Source organism: Pseudophryne corroboree, chromosome 12 (genome assembly GCF_028390025.1).
Source record: "Pseudophryne corroboree isolate aPseCor3 chromosome 12, aPseCor3.hap2, whole genome shotgun sequence".
NCBI classification, from domain to species: Eukaryota; Metazoa; Chordata; class Amphibia; order Anura; family Myobatrachidae; genus Pseudophryne; species Pseudophryne corroboree.
In genome coordinates, this window is record NC_086455.1 from 133,175,716 (window position 1) to 133,196,587 (window position 20,872).

General features: G+C 47.6%; 1 long non-coding RNA gene across 1 annotated transcript in view; it reads left to right on the forward strand.

The window, feature by feature from the left end:
* The first annotated feature begins 18,620 nt into the window (after positions 1–18,620).
* Positions 18,621–20,872, forward strand: part of LOC134980466 (uncharacterized) — a 73,324-nt gene continuing 71,072 nt past the window's right edge. The window contains exon 1 of the long non-coding RNA XR_010190402.1: positions 18,621–18,702. This is a non-coding gene — a long non-coding RNA (uncharacterized LOC134980466). The remainder of the gene's footprint in view (positions 18,703–20,872) is intronic.

A 20,872-nucleotide genomic window follows, 5' to 3' on the forward strand; every position in this document is an offset into this window, starting at 1 on the left:
ACCTTTTTATGTCCAAGCAGTAGTTGTCCAGTCCATCCACAAGATTTTTGCACAGACTAGATAGATAGATAGGTGGCACAGAGCAGCTTTAAAAATAATGACAAGTCTCTCCTCCTCCCCCATTGCAGTAATTTTTTTTTAGCACGAGTCCTTTACTGTACCTCTCCCTGGCAGAGAGGCAAGAATTCCCCCAAACAGATTATATATATATATATATATATATATATATATATATAAAATTAATTTTTAGAATAAAAATATTCCATTTAGGCACTCACCAATAAAAGCAGGCTGTTTTAATAAAGTTCCTTAAAGTGCAAATAAGACATGTCTTTTTTGCACTTTAAGGAACTTTATTAAAACAGCCTGCTTTTATTGGTGAGTTCCTAAATAAAAATTAATTCTATATTTTGGACTAACTCTCCCTATTGGAGCATCCCATTGTTTACAACTACAGTGTGTATATATATATATATATATATATATATATATACAGTATATATATATATATGTGTATATATATATATATATATATATATATATAATCACAGAGCAGAATATAAATAAAGGAGTGTTTATTCCGCAACGTGTGATATGCTCATGGCTAGGTAGGTAAGTATATATTCCAGGGAAAAAGTTGTGTACCACTGCTAATAGGTGCGCCGGGGGCTATCCACTTAGCCCTGATGCCGGCGTCCTTATGCCCCAATACCTGCACTTATCAGGGCATAATCATCTATAAGAAGCTGCCGGAGTTCGCAATAACACATGGAATCTAGAAGGTATCCCACGATCCCATGTGTTTTTGTGTGATCACGGGTCCATTTTCGGCCGTTAATTTTGCCTCTAATTGGAGCCAGTAATAATGACCATCGGTCATAAATCGCGATATCTAGCCATGTTTACCGAAAATGCATCAAAGGCAATTGGATACACCAAAAAGTAGGAAGTTTCTTTCCACATTAATAAAACATTGCAGTGCTTTTAAAATGATATTAGTGGCCTTTAAAATATTATCTTTATGTGCTCTATAATTGACCATATAGTGCAGATTCAGGATAGGAATATTGTCCTATACAATAGGGGAGGTTATAGGTATATAGTGATAATAGAATGCTGCAACAGCAAGGGAACTCCCCTGGAGTAGTTTAAGGTGGGTACACACTATTAGATATATCTGCAGATCAATTGATCTGCAGATATATCTATGTACGGATCGGGCAGTGTGCTGTGCATACACACAGCCCGATCCGTCGGGGGACTGACGTCATGAACTGGGCGGGCGCTCGCGCCCGCCCAGTGCACCTGTCAATCACCGCCGGCCGCCGCAGCATGTGTACGGGCGGTCGGACGACCGCCCCGTACACACACAGCGACGGGCCAATATATCGTTAGATATATTGGCTGTCGGCTGTGCTGCGCGGCCGACGCGATACGTCTGTGAACGACGGAGTTCACAGACGTATCGCCCGTACACACTGGCCGACGGTCCCGCGATGTATCGGCCGTTCAAGAGAACGGCCGATACATCGACCAGTGTGTACGGGCCTTTACTGTCAGTGGTATTTTATAGACTTTTAGCTCTCTTGTCACTGGATGTCTCTCCTTCGGTTGTGTGTGACTCGGGATAACGGTCTGGCAAACTGTAATGGTTCCTGTCTTATTGCTGTATTTCTCTCTTTGCTTTTGCCTCTACCTCCACTGGGAATTTACTCTGTGGCTCGTTTATGCTAATGACACAGCCATCATCTTGTGCACAGGGACTGCCGCCGCTTATGAACAAAAATGGGAACACTGATCGCAGAGCCGTAACTAGATATTATGGTGCCCTAGGCCAGAAAGGGAATTGGTGACCCTCCCTGTTTTGTTCATGTTTGTAAATCCAGTCATCAGGACACAGAGACATGTGAGTTCACTGCTGTGCTGTTTATTCCATCACCAACTCCCGACACACTGCACACTGGACCACCCACTTCCCAGCATCCCCCTGGTCCCAGGGACCATCACTGAAGATTCAGGTTTACACAGATTAGTAAGGGAGTGTCTACAAATATTAAGCATTCTAATACACTAACATCACATCCTCTTTTCTTTAAAGATAAGCCCTGTACGCTTCAATGCAACAATTAACAACGTCATATTAAGAACAGCATCTAACACGTTTCAATGAGTCTCTCAGGTCTGCGTATTTCCCTTTTGGGTCTTTCATACACAGTCTGTGTTTCATCTACCATGTTGGACCTTTCTAGAATCGTGGTTTGTTCACCATTATGAGGATCATCATACATGTCAGATGAAGGGTATTCTTCCGTCATGTTGTCTTCATTATGGTTAGGTTGAGATCTTAAATCCACCTGATTTCTTCTTACTTCCGTTCCATGCTCTGTACGTGTAGTATAAGATCTTGGTGCTACTTGTGCTTGCACAATATCTTTCTGCACCCAAATACCTTTCTCGTGATCTCTGAGACGGACTTGGTCAACCGATTTTAGATCAGATAAGCTTTTTGCTCGCCTGTCATGGAACAGTTTCTGTTTCGCCTGTTGACGTTTTTTACTCAGTCTGACCAACGCTGAGTTATGTGTATTAAGCAGTTCATCATGTATCGGGAGATTTGCTCTAATCCTCCTTCTCATCAGCATTTGTGCAGTAGAAAGTCCATACTGTAAAGGTGTACTACGGTAGATTAAAAGACTTTTGTAGAAATCTTCTTTACCTTCTTGAGCTTTTTTCATGAGACTCTTTACAGTTTTTACTGCACTTTCCACCAACCCATTTGAGCGTGGATAGTGGGGACTTGACGTAGTATGGACAAATTCCCACTCATCAGCAAATTGTCTGAATTCAGCACTGGAAAACTGAGGACCATTGTCACTGAACACTTCCATAGGAACACCATGCCTTGCAAAGATTGACTTCATGCAATTGATTACGGCTTTACTAGTAGTTGTATGTAGTGTCTTCACCTCAGGGTAGTTAGAGTAATAATCAGTCACAACAATGTACATTTTCACATTACAATCAAACAAATCTGTGCCAACTTTCTAGTACGGTCTCTCTGGCACTGTGTGAGGACTCAGTGGCTCGACTTGTTTTGATCTATACGTAAGACATAATTCACATGTAGCTGTAGTCTGTGCTATGTCTTGGTTCATTCTTGGCCAATACATAACTTCACGCGCTCTCCGCTTACATTTTTCTTCTCCTAAGTGGCCTTCATGTATCTTGCACAGCATAGTTTTTCTTAGTCGTGCAGGTATGAAAAACCTATTGCCTTTGTAAATAATACCATCGACAACTGTAAGGTCACTGCGGTACATCCAATAATCATGGATAGGCAGCGGGCATGCATGTTTTTCTGCTGGCCAACCTTTCAGAATGATATCTTTCAACACTTTCATTGTGTCATCTGTCTCAGTTTCTTTCCTAATCTGTTCTCGTCTTGCAAGAGACACTGGTAGAGAAGCTACGATCAAATTAACATAGGCTTCTATCTCTTCATCCATCAGACTTTTGGAACCTTCACTTTTGTCCACAGAACGGGAAAGTGTATCAGCAATGTACATGTATTTGCTGGGACAGTACAGCAAGTGTACATCATATTTCTGTAGTCTGATAAGCATTCGTTGAATTCTCATGGGACAGTCATGTAATGATTTAGTCATGATAGCTACCAATGGCTTGTGGTCAGTTTCCACTGGAAATGTGTGACCATACACAAACTGATGAAATCGCTCACATGCATATGTGATCGCTAGAAGTTCTTTTTCTATCTGAGCATACCTTGTTTCAGCCCTTGTCAGTGCTCCTGATGCATAGATTAATTGTTGCCATGTATCCTCATGTTCTTGTAACAGCACTGAGCCTAGGCCAAATTGTGAAGCATCTGCTGAAATTCTTATTCTTTTCGCCGGATCAAAGAATTTTAGCACTGGTTGCTCTGTAATGATCTGTTTCAAGTTTTGCCAACTTTCTTCTTGTTCATGTGACCACATCCACTCGTTATCTTTTTCCAACAATCATCTAAGAGAGGCTGTTCGTTCAGAGAGTTGAGAAATAAACTTTCCTAAGTAAGTAATCATTCCTAGGAATCTTCTGACATCGTCTTTGTTGTTAGGACGTTCCATGTTCACTATGGCTGATATTTTCCTTGGGTCTGGTTTTACACCTTCATCCGAGACCACGTCGCCCATAAAGGTAAGTGTATTCACACCAAATTCACATTTGTCCTTGTTTAGCTTTAGATTCACTTTCTTGACAAGTTACATTACTTGTCTCAATCTAGAATCATGTTGTTCCTTTGTAGATCCCCAGACAATAATGTCTACACCTAATGTCAACACCTGGAATATGTTCAAAAATCATGAGTAGAGATGTTTTAAACTGTTGTCCCTTATATTTCAGTGTCACTAAGCATGTACCTTTCACAGGAATTTCCTCCCCAGTGTACCCTGTAACTTTCACTTTGGCTGGATGAATTTTAGGTTTTACTCTAAAAGTCTTATAGTCTTGAAACGATATTAAATTCACCTGCGCGCCAGTATCAAGCTTAAAGGGAATGACAATCTCGTTCACAGTTAAAGGGACAATCCATTCTTCTTATCTGCACTGCAAAGTTCAATGCAATCCACAAAGAATTCCTCTGTTTGTTTAACAGCATGCACTGTGGTTGTTTTACTTTTCATTTTACAGCATTTGGCAAAGTGATTAAGTCTACCACATTTCATGCAGGTTTTACCATAAGCCGGGCACATTTTATGATTGTGAGCATTTCCACATCAACTACACATTTCCTTATTAGACGGTGGCTTAGACTGCTTCATTCTTGAGAATGGAGGTTTGCTTGGCTCTGTGTTCTGCACTACATGGACAGCAGCATCAACTTCCTTGTGTAACGTTTTGGCTTGAAATCTAGTTATTTCTGCAGATCTGCACATAGTCACTGCCTTGTCTAGTGTTAGGTCTTGCTCTTTCAGCAATCTCTCTCTGAGTCCATTATCAGGTATTCCACAGACAATACGATCTCTAATCAGTGAATCCTTTAAATCACCAAACTCACAGGGGTGGTCTTCTGTATGCCGAATGTCGGGATCCCGGCGCACAGTATACCGGCGCCGGAATCCCGACACCCGGCATACCGACAACTATTCTCCCTCGTGGGGGTCCACGACCCCCCTGGAGGGAGAATAAAATAGTGTGGCGCGCGTAGCGCGCCACCGTGCCCGTAGCACAGCGAGCCCGCAAGGGGCTCATTTGCGCTTGCCACGCTGTCGGTATGCCGGCGGTCGGGCTCCCAGCACCGGTATGCTGGTCGCCGGGAGCCCGAGCGCCGGCATACCATACTACACCCAACTCACAGGTTTTACTGAGTGATTGCAGCTCTGTAACATACTGATCAAATCCATCTCCAGACTTCTGATCACATGTGAAAAACATGTCTATCATATGTCACATTTTTCCTTGGCACAAAGTAATCTTCAAACTTTTGCATTATAGAAGATAGCACCATATTCTGCCCCTCATCAAACTGAAAACTATTATAAATGTCCAGCACATCCTCTCCTATCACATGGAGGAAAATGGATGCCTTCGTTTTGTGAGCCTCTGTATCAGCTCCACATGCAGCAAGATATATATTAAACCTTTGCTTAAATCTTTTCCAGTTTTCAGACAAGTTACCAGACATCAGCATGCCGGTTGGAGGAGCCAGTTTATCCATGGTTACTCACTGTTTGAAGAGAGGAGCACATGGCAGGCTTTGCAGACACTATCACAGCTTTACAGAGTGCTGCAGGATTCTTTCACACTCTGAGAGCACTAGCAGTCCAAGTTAAACTACTTCTGACACCATGTTTTGTTCATTTGTTTGTAAATCCAGTCATCAGGACACAGAGACATGTGAGTTCACTGCTGTGCTGTTTATTCCATCACCAACTCCCGACACACTGCACACTGGACCACCCACTTCCCAGCATCCCCCTGATCCCAGGGACCATCACTGAAGATTCAGGCTTACACAGATTAGTAAGGTAGTGTCTACAAATATTAAGCCTTCTAATACACTAACATCACACTCCCCCATACTCAAAACAGGGAGAGTGCACTATGAAGGCGCGCATCAAAAATTTAGGGGCATGGCCAGGCTTGGACTGGCCCACATGGGGGCCCACCTCTTGCTCTAAGGATCAGGTTCCAGACTGTGCACTTGAATTATACATATGTTACCTTATACTGGACTATGGTGTATTTTCTACAGTGCATTTCTGTTATTAATCTAGTACATTATCATGCAGCAGCTGAATTTACTGTATATATTTATGAAGGGGCCCAGACGTTGTACTCTCTAATGGTTAGTCAGACCAATGAGATAGCAGGCCACACCTCCTCTGCGGACTGGCCACACCCCTGACATGGGCCTCTACCACTGCATTCCCCCGGTGGGCCCTACATGCCCTAGTCCGACACTGGGCATGGCCACACTACATCACACAGTAGTGCTACTTGTACACATTGCACCATGTATAGCCACTTAGCAAATTTGCACCAGGTAGCCCTTTTAGCCCTTTTAGACACACTGCATCAGGTACAGAGAGAGAGAGAGAGAGAGAGTGTGAATGATAGAGAGAGAGAGAGAGAGAGAGAGAGAGAGAGACAGACAGAGGGAGGGAGGGAGGGAGGGAGGGTGGGTGTGTCTGTGTCTAATTACTGGGCCCAGGATTTTTAGGATCTAAAAAAATGAAAAAAAATCTAAAATCTAAAAAAAATCTTTTTTAGGCTCTAAAAAACTGAAATTAGGTTTTTTCAATCCATGTTTTAGGATTTTATATGTTTTAAGAATTTCAGTTTAGGAATGTATAAGTTGTATGAAATAAAGCAAAACCACGCAACATATCATTATGTTATCTCGTGCTCCCGCTACCCCTGCTGTGTAATCTGCGCCGGTTCCCTCTATGAATGGGTAGCAGGAGCACCGCTGCCCAAAACCTTTTCTGCCCCCCCCCCCCCCCCACTTGTTGTCCTGAGCTGCTACAGGGAGCATGCGTGCACACGCTCCTGCTTTAATACGCTATGCCGCATAGATATACAAGGACACATCTGTATCTGTGAAAGGCAGTGCTATATATGAAAACTACTCATTTAAAACCCCATGTTAGAACACAGTGACGTGCGGTGGTGTGAGGCAGATTCTTTCCTGTCATACTAACGTTTGCACCAGAGTTTTAACTGTATAAAGTATCTGAAAAATACAAAGAATATGTTAGAAATAATTTCTTTGTATTATTCTAATCATTTTCATAGTCAAAACTCTGGAGTAAAAAGTCTATGACAGGTCTATCTTATCCAGGGCCGTCTTTTCGTATGGGCTCAATGGGCTCTTGCCCAAGGGCCCCAGGAATAAAAAGGCCCCAGGCTGATAGCTGAGGGTCCCCTCTTTCCAGGGGTACCAGATTTTTGAAAATCGGCCCTGGGGAACCGGAGATATCCGACTTGAAAGGACTGGTCCCCATCCAAGCCTGTTAATTGTTCTTCCCAGGCAGATATCTTGGGTTCTGTCTGACTTAGAGTTTTTCTGAGGGTATATTCCAAAAGCTGGAACTCTCCCCTTTCAGTGGACACTGGTCTTTACTATGCCCAGAACCAGAGATATCAGCCTTCAAGCAGCTGGTCCCTGCTTCAGCTCCACACGCTTAATATGCAGTTTTATATTTTTGTTGGTGGATTGCTCTGGCTCCTAAAGTCTGTTCCCCAAGTCCCCAGTACCTCGTGAAAGGTGGGACTCTCTAGTTTTTTTAATCCCATTAAAGCTAAGAAGTCTATTTCCAGGAACTGGAAATATCTGCAGTAAAGCAAGCTGCCCTGACCCCCGGAAAATGATGAATATTAAGCCCACTACACTATCCACCCCTCCCCTATGTTTTAAATACCCCCTACCACCCTGGAAGTCATGTACCTTAGCCCCTTCATTCAGCACAATGTCCCCTACAGTTTAGTGTTCTCCCTCCTGCCCCATTTGTGCAGTAAAGGAGTAATTAGCAGAAATTATTTCTCCAGGTCCTACATGCTGAGCGAAAGATAGAACCCCCCTACCGCCCGCGGGACATCAAAGCTGCCGCTGATAGCACCCCCCACCCCTACCGCTGATGGGTGGGTAAGGGCCCCAGTGCATTGCTGTGCCCAGGGGCCTACACTGCTGTTAAGACAGCTCTGCAGGTCCCCCATCGTGTCACCGCAGGTTGTGGAGGGAGAGGTGTTGTTGGGAGCTTCTCCCTGAATATAACAACTCGACTCTGTGCTTTCACAAAAATCATCTTCACTGAAGAAATTATCTTGTTGACTTCAGAAGTCTGCTCCCGAATTGCTTCAGCTACCCGGTGGCGGCCATGCGCTAGACAGGTGACATAGAGCATGCAAGGGTGGAAAGCCTTCAAACACACAAGTAGTAAGCAACAAGCAAGTAAAAGCACAGTACACTATGGACGGGATGTATAAACATACATCGCCGCCCTCGCCGCCTATCGCAGTGATGTTGATCGCATATGTGTGCGGGGGGTCTCCGTCACCTCCCTGGGCTATTCACCTGCTCCTCTGCTGGGAAGCAGGCAGCAGGGTGTCCCCGGCACCTCCTCCTCCCCCCTGCAGCCGGAAGGACCTTCGGCTGCGTTGCTAGGGGGAGGAGGAGATTACTTTCTGGGTCCAGGCTTCCTGGAGGAAGGTATGCCACGGGGGAGGCATCTGAGGCAGGGGGTGGCGGATGCGGTGGGTTGAAGCGGCCGGCAAAAAGAAGCCCGTAGGCTTATATAGGGTATCATCATCCAGAGATGGCGATACCCTCATGGGCGAAAAACGCGGAGGTCGGGTGATAGTACATATGAAAATGCGATAAAACCCCTGAAAATGGGGTGTTTAATTGCATTTTACCTTTAGTACATCCTGCCTTATGAGTCTGACCACACACACAAACATATGTGACAGTGCCACCATGGTGGACAGTAGGTTCAATACATCCAAATCAGAAATTAAATCACACAGAGTGATGCTAGAACTCAATGACACATGCGCTTGTAAAGTATTAAAAAACAAAAATTCTATTTATTAAAATATTAATATCATATACTCCACGGTCGACTGGACAGAAAACATATTAAAAACCCACAACATATAAAATGCTATATAGTATGAGCTTTTGTATATAACACCACTCCCTAGGATGCTAATTCAAGGATTTGTCCATATAGCAGCCAATATTAATCACTTTAATGCTGATTATGATGGTTCACTTGCAACTACAGCGCTGCAGTTTTATAACTCTATGCACAGAGAGAATGTTCTAGCTGGAAATCGCACAGCACAGTGATAATAGGGCTCTTTATCTTGCAGTGTCCATAGGTACTACACATATACCTCTCCTTATTAGGATGCTCCTGGCTGCTGGTTGAATCATTTAAGCACAGCTCTGGCTTGGGCATCCAGATAGAAACGAAGGGCAGAGATGATTTCCTGCACATGCAGGTCGGCTCTCTGTCAGTAGTCCAGACACTGTAGGGGCCGTAATGTAACGCGTTTCCCCACTTTCAATCACTCAATCAGCGGCTTCCTCAGACATAAAAACTTATTGTTAGATCTTATGTCTTCTAAGTTTTTATGTCTGAGGAAGCCGCTGATTGAGCGATTGAAGAGCCCTATTATCACTATGCTGTGAGATTTCCAACTAGAACATTCTCTGCTCCTAACTTCCATGCCACAGACTGTGTTTGAAAATTGACAGTTAGGAGCCGATTGGCTGATACTTTATCTCCAGTGACTTTATCTCCATCCAAGGATTAGTAAATAGACCCCTATGTGTGTTACTCCCTGGTACATAAAACATAAAAGGAAACTGAAATTTTGAGTGCAATGGGAAAGGATTAGAGTAGGTTAGAAGTTCTAGAACCTAAGAATCCTGGGATTACTAATTACCTTGCAGGGAGAGCTCAGAGCATCACAAAGAAAGGGGAGAGCTCAGAGCATCACAGCGGGAGAGCCCCACTCTTCACGATGCAGTAGCCCGGCACCTCAGTGGGGGAACACGCTGACGGAGTGCCACAGCGGGGCAGACAAGCAGAAACTGAACGTGCAGCAGACAAGCTACAGAGCCTGGCTACCAATCTATGTGACATGCTAACAAGGCTTGTGGGTACTGCAATACTTGTGTAGCACGGCCCTATGTCACATGTGTGTGCCAGCGGATGTGCCCACAGTGCAGATGCAAAGCGTGCAACGCACCACTGGCACACACCTAGTTAGGGCCCTGATTAGTTGCATTATCTGACCTCAGAGCAACCCTATGCTGTCCCACCAAAGGTACCCAAACGCTCACTTCTGGTGACTCACTTTGCCAATAATACTCTGTGCATCTGCATCCGCTACACAATTGGTGCATGTGCACAGTGCTCCAAAACATAATACAATTGTTTTAAACTTTTTTTTATTAATTAGTTTGTGATATATAACATTTTCACTCGTCTCTCGGAAAGGGGGCCCCATAATCAAAAGTTGTCTGAGGCCAAATAATTCTTATGGGTAGCCTGACTCAGGTCTGGGACTCAAGTTCGACACCAATTATGTCGACACCAATTGGTCGACACACCTTAGGTCGACACCATAAATAGTTCGACATGGACAAAAGGTTGACATGAACAAGGTCAACATGGAAAAAGGTCGACATGAGTTTTTCAATGTTTTTTTGGTGTTGTTTTCTTCGTAATGTGACCGGGAACCACAATTAGTGCACCGTGTCCCCAGGTGTTGTTTTCTTCGTAATGTGACCGGGAACCACAATTAGTGCACCGTGTCCCCTCTCATGGCTCGCTTTGCTCGCAGTGCTTCGGGCAAGGTGCCTCGTTCTGCTACCGCTGCACTCGGCACAGGTTACTATTCCCAATCGTAGTCCACGTGCATCGTAAAGCATGAAAAAGTTCTAAAAAGGAAATTTTATTTTAAAAACTCATGTTGATCTTTTTCCATGTCGACATTATGTTCATGTCGACCTATTTTTGGTGTCGACATAAGGTGTGTCGACAAATTGGTGTCGACCAACTGTAAGTGGTGTCGACCTAATTGGTGTCGTCCTGGAGTCCGGATACCCCCTGATTCATTGGTCAGTCACATAATATGGAGCTTCCCTGGTGAGATACATTATGGTCAAAACTTTACCTTGTTAATGTAGATGTATTTCATTAGTGTCGCCACTTGCAGTCAAATAAACGTTTAGCTTATTTACTAAACAGCGTTTGGTTTTACCTCATATAATGCATACTCGCCAGAAATAGCAGCAATCTCCTTGACTCATTATACAATCTAGCAATCTTTCTGATTAAACCTTACTCACATTGGTGGTCATTCCGAGTTGATCGCTCGCTAGCAGTTTTTAGCAGCCGTGCAAACGCTATGCCGCCTCCCACTGGGAGTGTATTTTAGCTTAGCAGAAGTGCGAACGAAAGGATCGCAGAGCGGCTACAAAATAATTTTGTGCAGCTTCAGAGTAGCTTCAGACCTACTCAGCGCTTGTGATCACTTCAGACTATTCAGTTCCTGTTTTGACGTCACGAACACGCCATGCGTTCGCCCAGCCATGCCTGCGTTTTTTCTGGCACGCCTGCGTTTTTCCGAACACTCCCTGAAAACGGTCAGTTGACACCCACAAACGCCCACTTCATGTCAATCACTCTGCGGCCAGCAGTGCGACTGAAATGCTTCGCTAGACCTTGTGTGAAACTACATCGTTCGTTGTAATAGCACATCCCGCGTACGCATTGCGCCACATACGCATGCGCAGAAGTGCCGTTTTTTTGTCTTATCGCTGCACAGCGCATGAATGTAGCTAGTGATCAACTCGGAATGACCCCCTTTGTGTAGCGGTTATATACTCAGAAAAAAAATACATCATAAATATAACCATTGAAGTAATATCACCAGTGCCATTTCCCTGCACTGGTAATAAGGAACATTCCCATGGCAAAATGCATCTTCAAATGGGGCAGATGTATTAACCTGGAGAAGGCATAAGGAAGTGATAAACCAGTGATATGTGCAAGGTGATAAAGACACCAGCCAATCAGATCCTAACTGTTAATTTACATATTGGAGCTGATTGGCTGGTGCATGTATCACCTTGCACATATCACTGGTTTATCACTTCCTTATGCCTTCTCCAGGTTAATACATCTGCCCCAAAGATCCTTGTGACTAGTTATATGGAACCACATGTGAGTAGAACACAATACATGAACAAGCCCTGGAACGTATCAGTGTCTTTTCCTCAACAAGTAGATCTTACTGAGCAATAATGCATGTACACTTTCCCACCGCACTCATAGGTGATTCTTTCACAATCTCCCTGAAAATCTTTATCAAAAGTAGGAAAATATGATATCAGCATACTTGCCTACACTCCCGAATCCTGCAGGAGACACACCATTTTTGTGGTAGTCCCAGGGGCGTTTCTACCGAGGCGGGGGCCCGTGTGCACCTCCGGGTAGGCCCCCTCCTCTGTACGGTGCTGTAGACTCCGGCATTGTGCCGGAGTCTACTGCGCATGCGCAGGTCTCCGGAAACATGGCGCCTACCATGATCCGGAGACCAATTTGGCTACCGCACATGCGCGGCGCCCATTTTGGCGGCGATTTTCACCGCGATTGCAGGTCCCGGCGCTGGACTCCGGAAAGGTAAGTGTTAAAATGGATGCTATGGGTGAGGTCTGGGCCCCCCTGGACCCAGGGGCCCGTGTGCACCGCACCCATTGCACCCATTATAGAAACGCCAATGGGTAGTCCTCAGCAGCTCCGGAAGAGTGGGCGCCCCTTCCACATCCTTCCCGCTTCCTAGTGAAGTAGGCAGAATGGGGAGTTAAATATAGGGAATCCTGGGGCTCCTCGAGCAGGGGATGGGGGCCTAGTGACATGCTTTTATGAAACTGTCTAATTTTGGGCACGCCCCTATACAAATGTAAACCAATTGCAGCAATTTTCCCGCAAGGAAGGGGCTTTATTGACAGCCCCGCCCACCTGCATCTCCTCCCCCGGAGAGGATAACATCAAAGTAGGCAAGGATGGATATAAGGCTTATACTAATCGAGAGATTGAGGGGTTATAGGAACAGAGTTTATTAACAGCAGTGTTGTGTGAAATTGTTTTTATCTATTAAAGTACAATGTGACGCAGTGGGTGGGTTTCTGACCCAACTGGAAATAGCGGGCAAATCTCTGAAAGGCATTAAATGTGCCTAAAAATGAGTTCTTTCCACCACCCATGTAAATAATCTTGCTCCATAAATTGGAAATCTAATCACACAATGGGTCCAAAGGTACTGTGCTAGAGGGGCAATTTTGCACTTTGCAAATAACTTGTGAGTGGAGCTTTAGTAGTGAGTATCAGGTTTAGGCTGCAATAAATCCAATCACTGGCGCTCCCGAAAAGGGACGTGGCCTAAGAAAAGGGGGCGTGGCTTCACGCCCCCGTTTTCGTCACTGAGGGGGCATGCCCAGCGCTCTGTGAGCCGCTGGCATGCCCCCTCTCCCTCTGAATCCAGTGAATAGACGCTGTGCGCATGCGCACAGCGTCTATTCACCGCTGCCCAGGGCAGGGCAGCGAGACACAGGGCAGCGAGACACAGAGACTCCCAACTGCCCCCCCCCCCCACGGGACACTGCGGCCCGCGGGTGGGACAGCGGGACAGTCCCCAAAAAACGGGACAGTTGGGAGGTATGCATTAATAAATAGTCTCAAAAGGTGAAAAGGGAACCAAGCTGCAGTGCTAATCTACAAACTATTCCGTGGCACCCTGAAAGTGGATTGTGGCACCACAAGTGCCAGCATGCCCCTGTGTAAATATAGAGGCATGCAGAATAGACCTGTGGCACTACAGATCCCAGCCTGCCCTTTGATATTGAGACAGATCTGCAGGCCACAGCTAAAGAGTTTAACAGAGGGGTAATGCAGCCCACATCTGAAACAATGTATCCAGGTAGCCTGTGGTCTCCTACCTGATTGGCTGCCTGCAGGGAGAGAATGGAACCTTGCCCTAGACAGGACAGGGGGAGGAGAGGAGCTCCTGCTTGGGTAGGAAAAAGTGTGCTGAAGTGTGTGCAAGTGGGACACTGTGAGGAGAAAAGAGCAACTGGTACTAAGAGGTGAGCGGCCATATTACTAGCCCCCACAGCCACCAGAGAGGAATACCAGGGGAAAGAGTGAGACTGCAGCAGCAGCATGAGAAAACCTCACTGTGGGCGGGATGTACTAATGTACATCGCCTCCCTGCGCCACGATGCTGATCGCATATGTACTAACATATGCGATCAGCATTGCGGAGGACAGCTCTTCCGATAAGAGCTGTCCTCCGCGATGCACAGCGGCAGCCTGACTTCCGGGATTCGGCCCCAGGAGTCAGTCTGCGCATGCGTGGGGTGACGGGGGTGGCCGCAAGGCATGCTGGGAGGGATCCGATCGGATCCCTCACACAGCGCCGCGGAGAGAAGCCCATAGGCTTCTATGGACTAAAGCTAAAGCTGGCGAACCCCGCTGCGGCGCTGACCTGCCGGACGGGACTTAGTACATCAGGAAAATGCGGTAAACAGGGGGTTTACCGCATTTTTTGCTTAGTACATCCCGCCCTGTGAAACAGCTAATAGAGTTCAGCAGCACAGGCTGATATAACAAGGGAAGCCCTGCAGGGAAGAGAGTTCATGGCAGCCAAGGGAGGTCCCATTTTGTGAAGCAGTTATCCCCAATATCATACTTGCCTACCCTCCCGGAATGGCCGGGAGGCTCCCGAAAATCGGGTGACCCTCCCGGCCCCCCGGAAAGGTGGGCAAGCCTCCCGCTTTCCCCCTCAGCCGCCCGCAGCAGAGAACAAGTGGGCGGCCCGAGGGGGTACGATGACGCGATTCGCGCTGAATCGCGGCATCGTAGCTCCGCCCCCCACTATGCAGCGCCTCGTTTCTCGGCACAGCACAGCGGGGGGTGGAGTCACGATGACGCGACCCTGATGCAACGCCCCTGGACCGCCCATCCTGCTGCCGGCCACGCCCCCGAACCACCCGTCCTACTGCCGGCCACGCCCCTATGCACCTACAACGCTGCCTCCTGCCGGAGGAGGAGGCAGCAAAGTAGGTAAGTATGCCCGTATATGTGTTACAGCATCTGTGAGCCCAGTACCAGCATCAGCCCTGTAACCCAGAGGGAAGAGCCCAGCAGCCGCATAGCACACATAGCCTACAGTTAAAACACAGTTCTGCAAGAGCCAGCCTGCATGCTAGCAGAGAAGTAATCCTGCATAGGGAACCAGCCCTGTATTAAGAATGCTGTCTGCCTTAAAGACATTATTGCACTTAAAGACACAGTTGCAGTGAAAGTCACAGCCTCATGAAGAAGAGAGCAGCCACGTGACTCACAGCAAAGCGGAGGTCCAGCCAACTGCTCAGGTGTCCGAAGAGAGTAGCCCTGTGGACCACAGTGCAGCAGAGGTCCGGGCAACTGCTCAGTGACCGCCGAAGTATGCCAGATCGAGACCGGGCGTAAGTGGAAGACAGCATTCTTCAGCCGTGAGTAACCGATATGCCCCGTACCTTGGTACATTTAAGGGAACGCCATTAGCCGGTATAACTTATCCTCTTTATTTAACGGAGTCCTCCCGTCTTTGCCCATAGTGGGAGACAATATACATTGCGCATTTATACACCCACATTTACGTTGCTATCCAAGGGTCCATTGTACAGCGTGTTACTTCATGCTATTCTGCCACTTCTCCTTATTTGCATATTCCCGGAAAAGGAACATTCCTGCTATTTCCCCTTTGCCATTGCAGAGTGACACCGCCTAACTTTAATTGCTCATGTAGTCAGGCCCGGCGCTACCCGCTCAGCGAAGGGATGCAGTGCAGGGAGGCGCTGGGACAGAGAGGCGCTTTCCCTGCTCTGAATCCCTTCACTGCTGCGCCGTCCTGTCCCCCCTGCTGCTGCTGCTGCTGTGTCTGTCACTGTATGACAGTCACTGGCAGCAGCACCTGCAGAATCAAAAACCTCCTGCCTCCCCTCCCCGTGTGACAGCGGCTGAGTACGGGACAGAAGGGGGCGGAGCTAAACGGACCGAAAGGGGCGGGGCTAAACGGGACAGAAGGGGCGGAGCTACACTGACCAGGCTGAGGGAGACTGGCTTAGGTAAGTGGTGTGTGTGTGTGTGTGTGTGTGTGTGTGTGTGTGTGTGTGTGTGTGTGTGTGTGTGCATATGGTGGGTGGGTGTGTATGTGTGTGTATATATGTGTGAATTGTGTGTGTGAGGTATGTCTGCATACGCGCACTTTATGGACGCTAGTACTGGGGGGGCATTACGTATAATGACGCTACTACTGGGGGAGGCCATTACATGCAAGGACGCTACTACTACTGGGAGGGTGCATTACGTATAAGGACGCTACTACAGGGGGGGCATTATGCGTAACAACGCTACTACTGCTGGGGGGGGCATTACTTATAAGGACGCTACTAGTACTACGGGAGAATTGCATATAAGGAGGCTTCTACTGGGGGTGCATTATGTATAAGGACGCTACTACTACTGTGGGGCATTACGTATATGGACGATACTACTATTATGGGGAATTACGTATAAGGACGCTTTTACTACTGGGGGTGCACTACGTATAAGGACGCTACTACTGCTGGGGGGAGCATTACGTATAAGAACGCTACTACTACTTGGGGGCATTATATATAAGGACGCTACTATTACTCGGGGGGCATTACGTATAACAATGCTACCACTACTAGAGGGGCATTACGTATAAGGATGCTACTACTGGGGGGGCATTATGCATAAGGACGCTACTACTACAGGGGGGGGGGGCATTACATGTAAAGATGCTACTACTGGGGGGGCCATTACGTATAAGGACGCTACTAGTACTGTGGGGGGGGGGGGGGGGCATTACGTATAAGGACGCTACTACTACTAGGGGGGAATTACGTACAAGGACGCTTCTACTGGGGGTGCACTACGTATAAGGACGCTTCTACTACTGGGGGGGCATTACGTATATAAGGACGCGTCTACTGCTGGGGGTGCACTACGTATAAGGACGCTTCTACTACTGGGGGGGGCATTACGTATATAAGGACGCGTCTACTACTGGGGGTGCACTACGTATAAGGATGCTACTACTACTCTGGGTGCATTATGTATAAGGATGCTACTACTACTGGGGGGGCATTACGTATAAGGATGCTACTACTACTGGGGGGGCACTACGTATAAGGATGCTACTACTACTGGGGGGCATTATGTATAAGGATGCTACTACTACTGTGAGTGCATTATGTATAAGGATGCTACTACTACTGGGGTGCATTACATATAAGGACGCTACTACTACGGGTGGGGCATTACGTATAAGATTAATAAGATTGTGCTACATTGTGGCGTAATTTTAAATGGGGGTACTATTGTGTGGCCATGCCCCTTAGTTGTGAGACCACACCCCTTTTCCCAGCGCACGCCAACGGAATATGGGAGGGCGCAATTTTATAGTTTGCAGGGGGGCGCCGAACACCCTAGCACCGGCCCTGCATGTAGTGACCCTTTGCCAAAAACCCTGTGCACAGCTAGAGGAGGAACACTTTTGCAGGACGCTGGGACGTGCCGTGAGCTAAATTGCTCAGGAGGAACTGGCTAGCACCAGAGCCATATTTACATGCAATATATGAGCCAAAGGGTACATGTGGGCATTATACACAGGTGCAGCAGTATACACTCCTGAAAATTTTGTGAGTTTTGATTAGAGATATAATGAAAAGATACACAGGTGAGGCACTGCCTCACCTGCCATTGACTTTTTACTCCACAGTTGTGGCTATAAAAATGATTAGAATAATGCAAAGAAGATATTTCAAACACATTCTTTGTATTTTTCATATACTTTATACAGTAAAAACTCTGGCACAAACGTTAGTGTGACAGGAAAGGCTCTGCCTCACCTGCCTCACCCCACCGCACGTGAGGACGCTAGTTTCATAACGGGTACCCGACACATATCCATGTATGTGGTTTGATTTACTGAATGTTATAATATTGCTGATGCGTATTATTGATGTGTTTTGATGCATTTATGATATTGAGGGCTAGATGCATCATCGCTTGGAAAGTGATAAAATGGAGAGTTAAAAAGTACCAGCCAATCAGCTCCTAACTGACATTTTTCAAACACAGCCTGTGACATGGTAGTTAGGAGCTGATTGGCTGGTACTTTCTCACTCTCCATTTTATCACTTTCCAAGCGATGATGCATCTAGCCCTGAATGTGTTATGGTCCATTATGGTCGCAAATGCTAATGAGATGAAAAGCGCATTGTCATGTGGCGCACATGCTTAGGAAAGCAGAGATATAGTCAGTGCATGCTGTTTAGTAATTGTTGATTGCAACAGTGAGTATCAGATTTGTATATTGCCTTGGTAAAAGTTATCCTGTATTATATTGTGATTTGCCATAGTCACTTACACAGGGTAATGCTCTTTGCTAATTTACTGCATACTTTATACGTATATCATGAACTTCTGACGACCCTCTAATAAAAACTCATTCCTTAGAGACGAGACCAGACTCAGTGTGTCTTCAAGTGTTCCCACAATTCTCACCTCTCTGCACCAGAGTGAAGTAACCGAAGCGGATCTCAAGGTAAACACACCTAACACATTACGTACCGCCAGAGGTGTATCTAGCACAGGGCGAGCAGGGCACGTGCCCTGGGCGCCGTGGCAGCCCCAGCAGAGGGGGGCGCCACCGGCACCTGCACGGCCCGCTCACCCCATGCGACAGGGAATCCGCCGGCGCTACCCGCGGCGCTCTCCCTGTCTCCCCGGCTGCTGTGCCTGTCACACAGTACAGGCAGCGGCAGCCAGGAGCCTCGTCCCCCCCCTCCGCAAAATCTACATTGCGCGTACGCGACCGCGGCGCAAATGCAAAAGGAAGAAAGGTCACCACATGAAGCACATGTGGGAGCAGAACGGGGAGCCGCGAGTGCTTTCAGAGAGTGAGGGCGGGCTCTAGCAGTGTACACTGCTGCCTGTCCCCTCTCTTTCTCCTCAACGCTGCAGGTAAACATGAAAAAGTACTGGCACTGTGGGGCATTGTAACTGGCACTGTGGGGGATGTATCTGGCACTGGGGCAATGTAACTGGCACTGTGGGGCATGTATCTGGCACTGTTGGGCAATGTAACTGGCACTGTGGGGCATGTATCTGGCACTGTGGGGCATGTATCTGGCACTGTGGGGCATTGTGGGGCATTGTATCTGGCACTGTGGGGCATGTAACTGGCACTGTGGGGGATGTATCTGGCACTGGGGCAATGTAACTGGCACTGTGGGGCATGTATCTGGCACTGTTGGGCAATGTAACTGGCACTGTGGGGCATGTATCTGGCACTGTGGGGCATGTATCTGGCACTGTGGGGCAATGTATCTGGCACTGTGGGGCATGTAACTGGCACTGTGGGGCATGTAACTGGCACTGTGGGGCAATGTATCTGGCACTGTGGGGCATGTAACTGGCACTGTGGGTCATGTATCTGGCACTGTGGGGCATTGTGGGGCATTGTATCTGGCACTGTGGGGCATGTAACTGGCACTGTGGGGCATGTATCTGGCACTGTGGGGCAATGTAACTGGCACTGTGGGGCATGTAACTGGCACTGTGGGGCAATGTAACCGGCACTGTGGGGCATGTAACCGACACTGTGGGGCATTGTATCTGGCACTGTGGGGCAATGTATCTGGCACTGTGGGGCAATGTATCTGGCACTGTGGGGCAATGTAACTGGCACTGTGGGGCAATGTAACTGGCACTGTGGGGAATTGTATCTGGCACTGTGGGGCAATGTATCTGGCAGTGTGGGGCATGTATCCGGCACTGTGGGGCATTGTATCTGGCACTGTGGGAGGAGGTACGCGCGTGCGCGACTTTGGAGGTGCGCGTGTGGCCTCGGAGGGAGGTGCAGGAGGATAGCAGGGCAGGCTAAACTGTGTGTGTGTGTGTGTGTGTGTGTGTGTAATTTACTGTGTGTGTCTGGGGCTAGTGTGGTGTGTGTGTGTCTGGGGCTAGCGTGGTGTATGTGGGGCAATGTAACTGGCACTGTGGGGCAATGTATCTGGCACTGTGGGGCAATGTATCTGGCACTGTGGGGCAATGTATCTGGCACAGTGGGGCAATGTATCTGGCACTGTGGGGCATGTATCTGGCACTGTGGGGCATGTAACTGGCACTGTGGGGCATTGTGGGGCATTGTATCTGGCACTGTGGGGCATGTAACTGGCACTGTGGGGCATGTATCTGGCACTGTGGGGCAATGTAACTGGCACTGTGGGGCATGTAACTGGCACTGTGGGGCAATGTAACCGGCACTGTGGGGCATGTAACCGACACTGTGGGGCATTGTATCTGGCACTGTGGGGAAATGTATCTGGCACTGTGGGGCAATGTATCTGGCACTGTGGGGCAATGTAACTGGCACTGTGGGGCAATGTAACTGGCACTGTGGGGAATTGTATCTGGCACTGTGGGGCAATGTATCTGGCACTGTGGGGCATGTATCCGGCACTGTGGGGCATTGTATCTGGCACTGTGGGAGGAGGTACGGGTGTGCGCGACTTTGGAGGTGCGCGTGTGGCCTCGGAGGGAGGTGCAGGAGGATAGCAGGGCAGGCTAAACTGTGTGTGTGTGTGTGTGTGTGTGTGTGTGTGTGTGTGTGTAATTTACTGTGTGTGTCTGGGGCTAGTGTGGTGTGTGTGTGTGTCTGGGGCTAGTGTGGTGTATGTGGGGCAATGTAACTGGCACTGTGGGGCATGTAT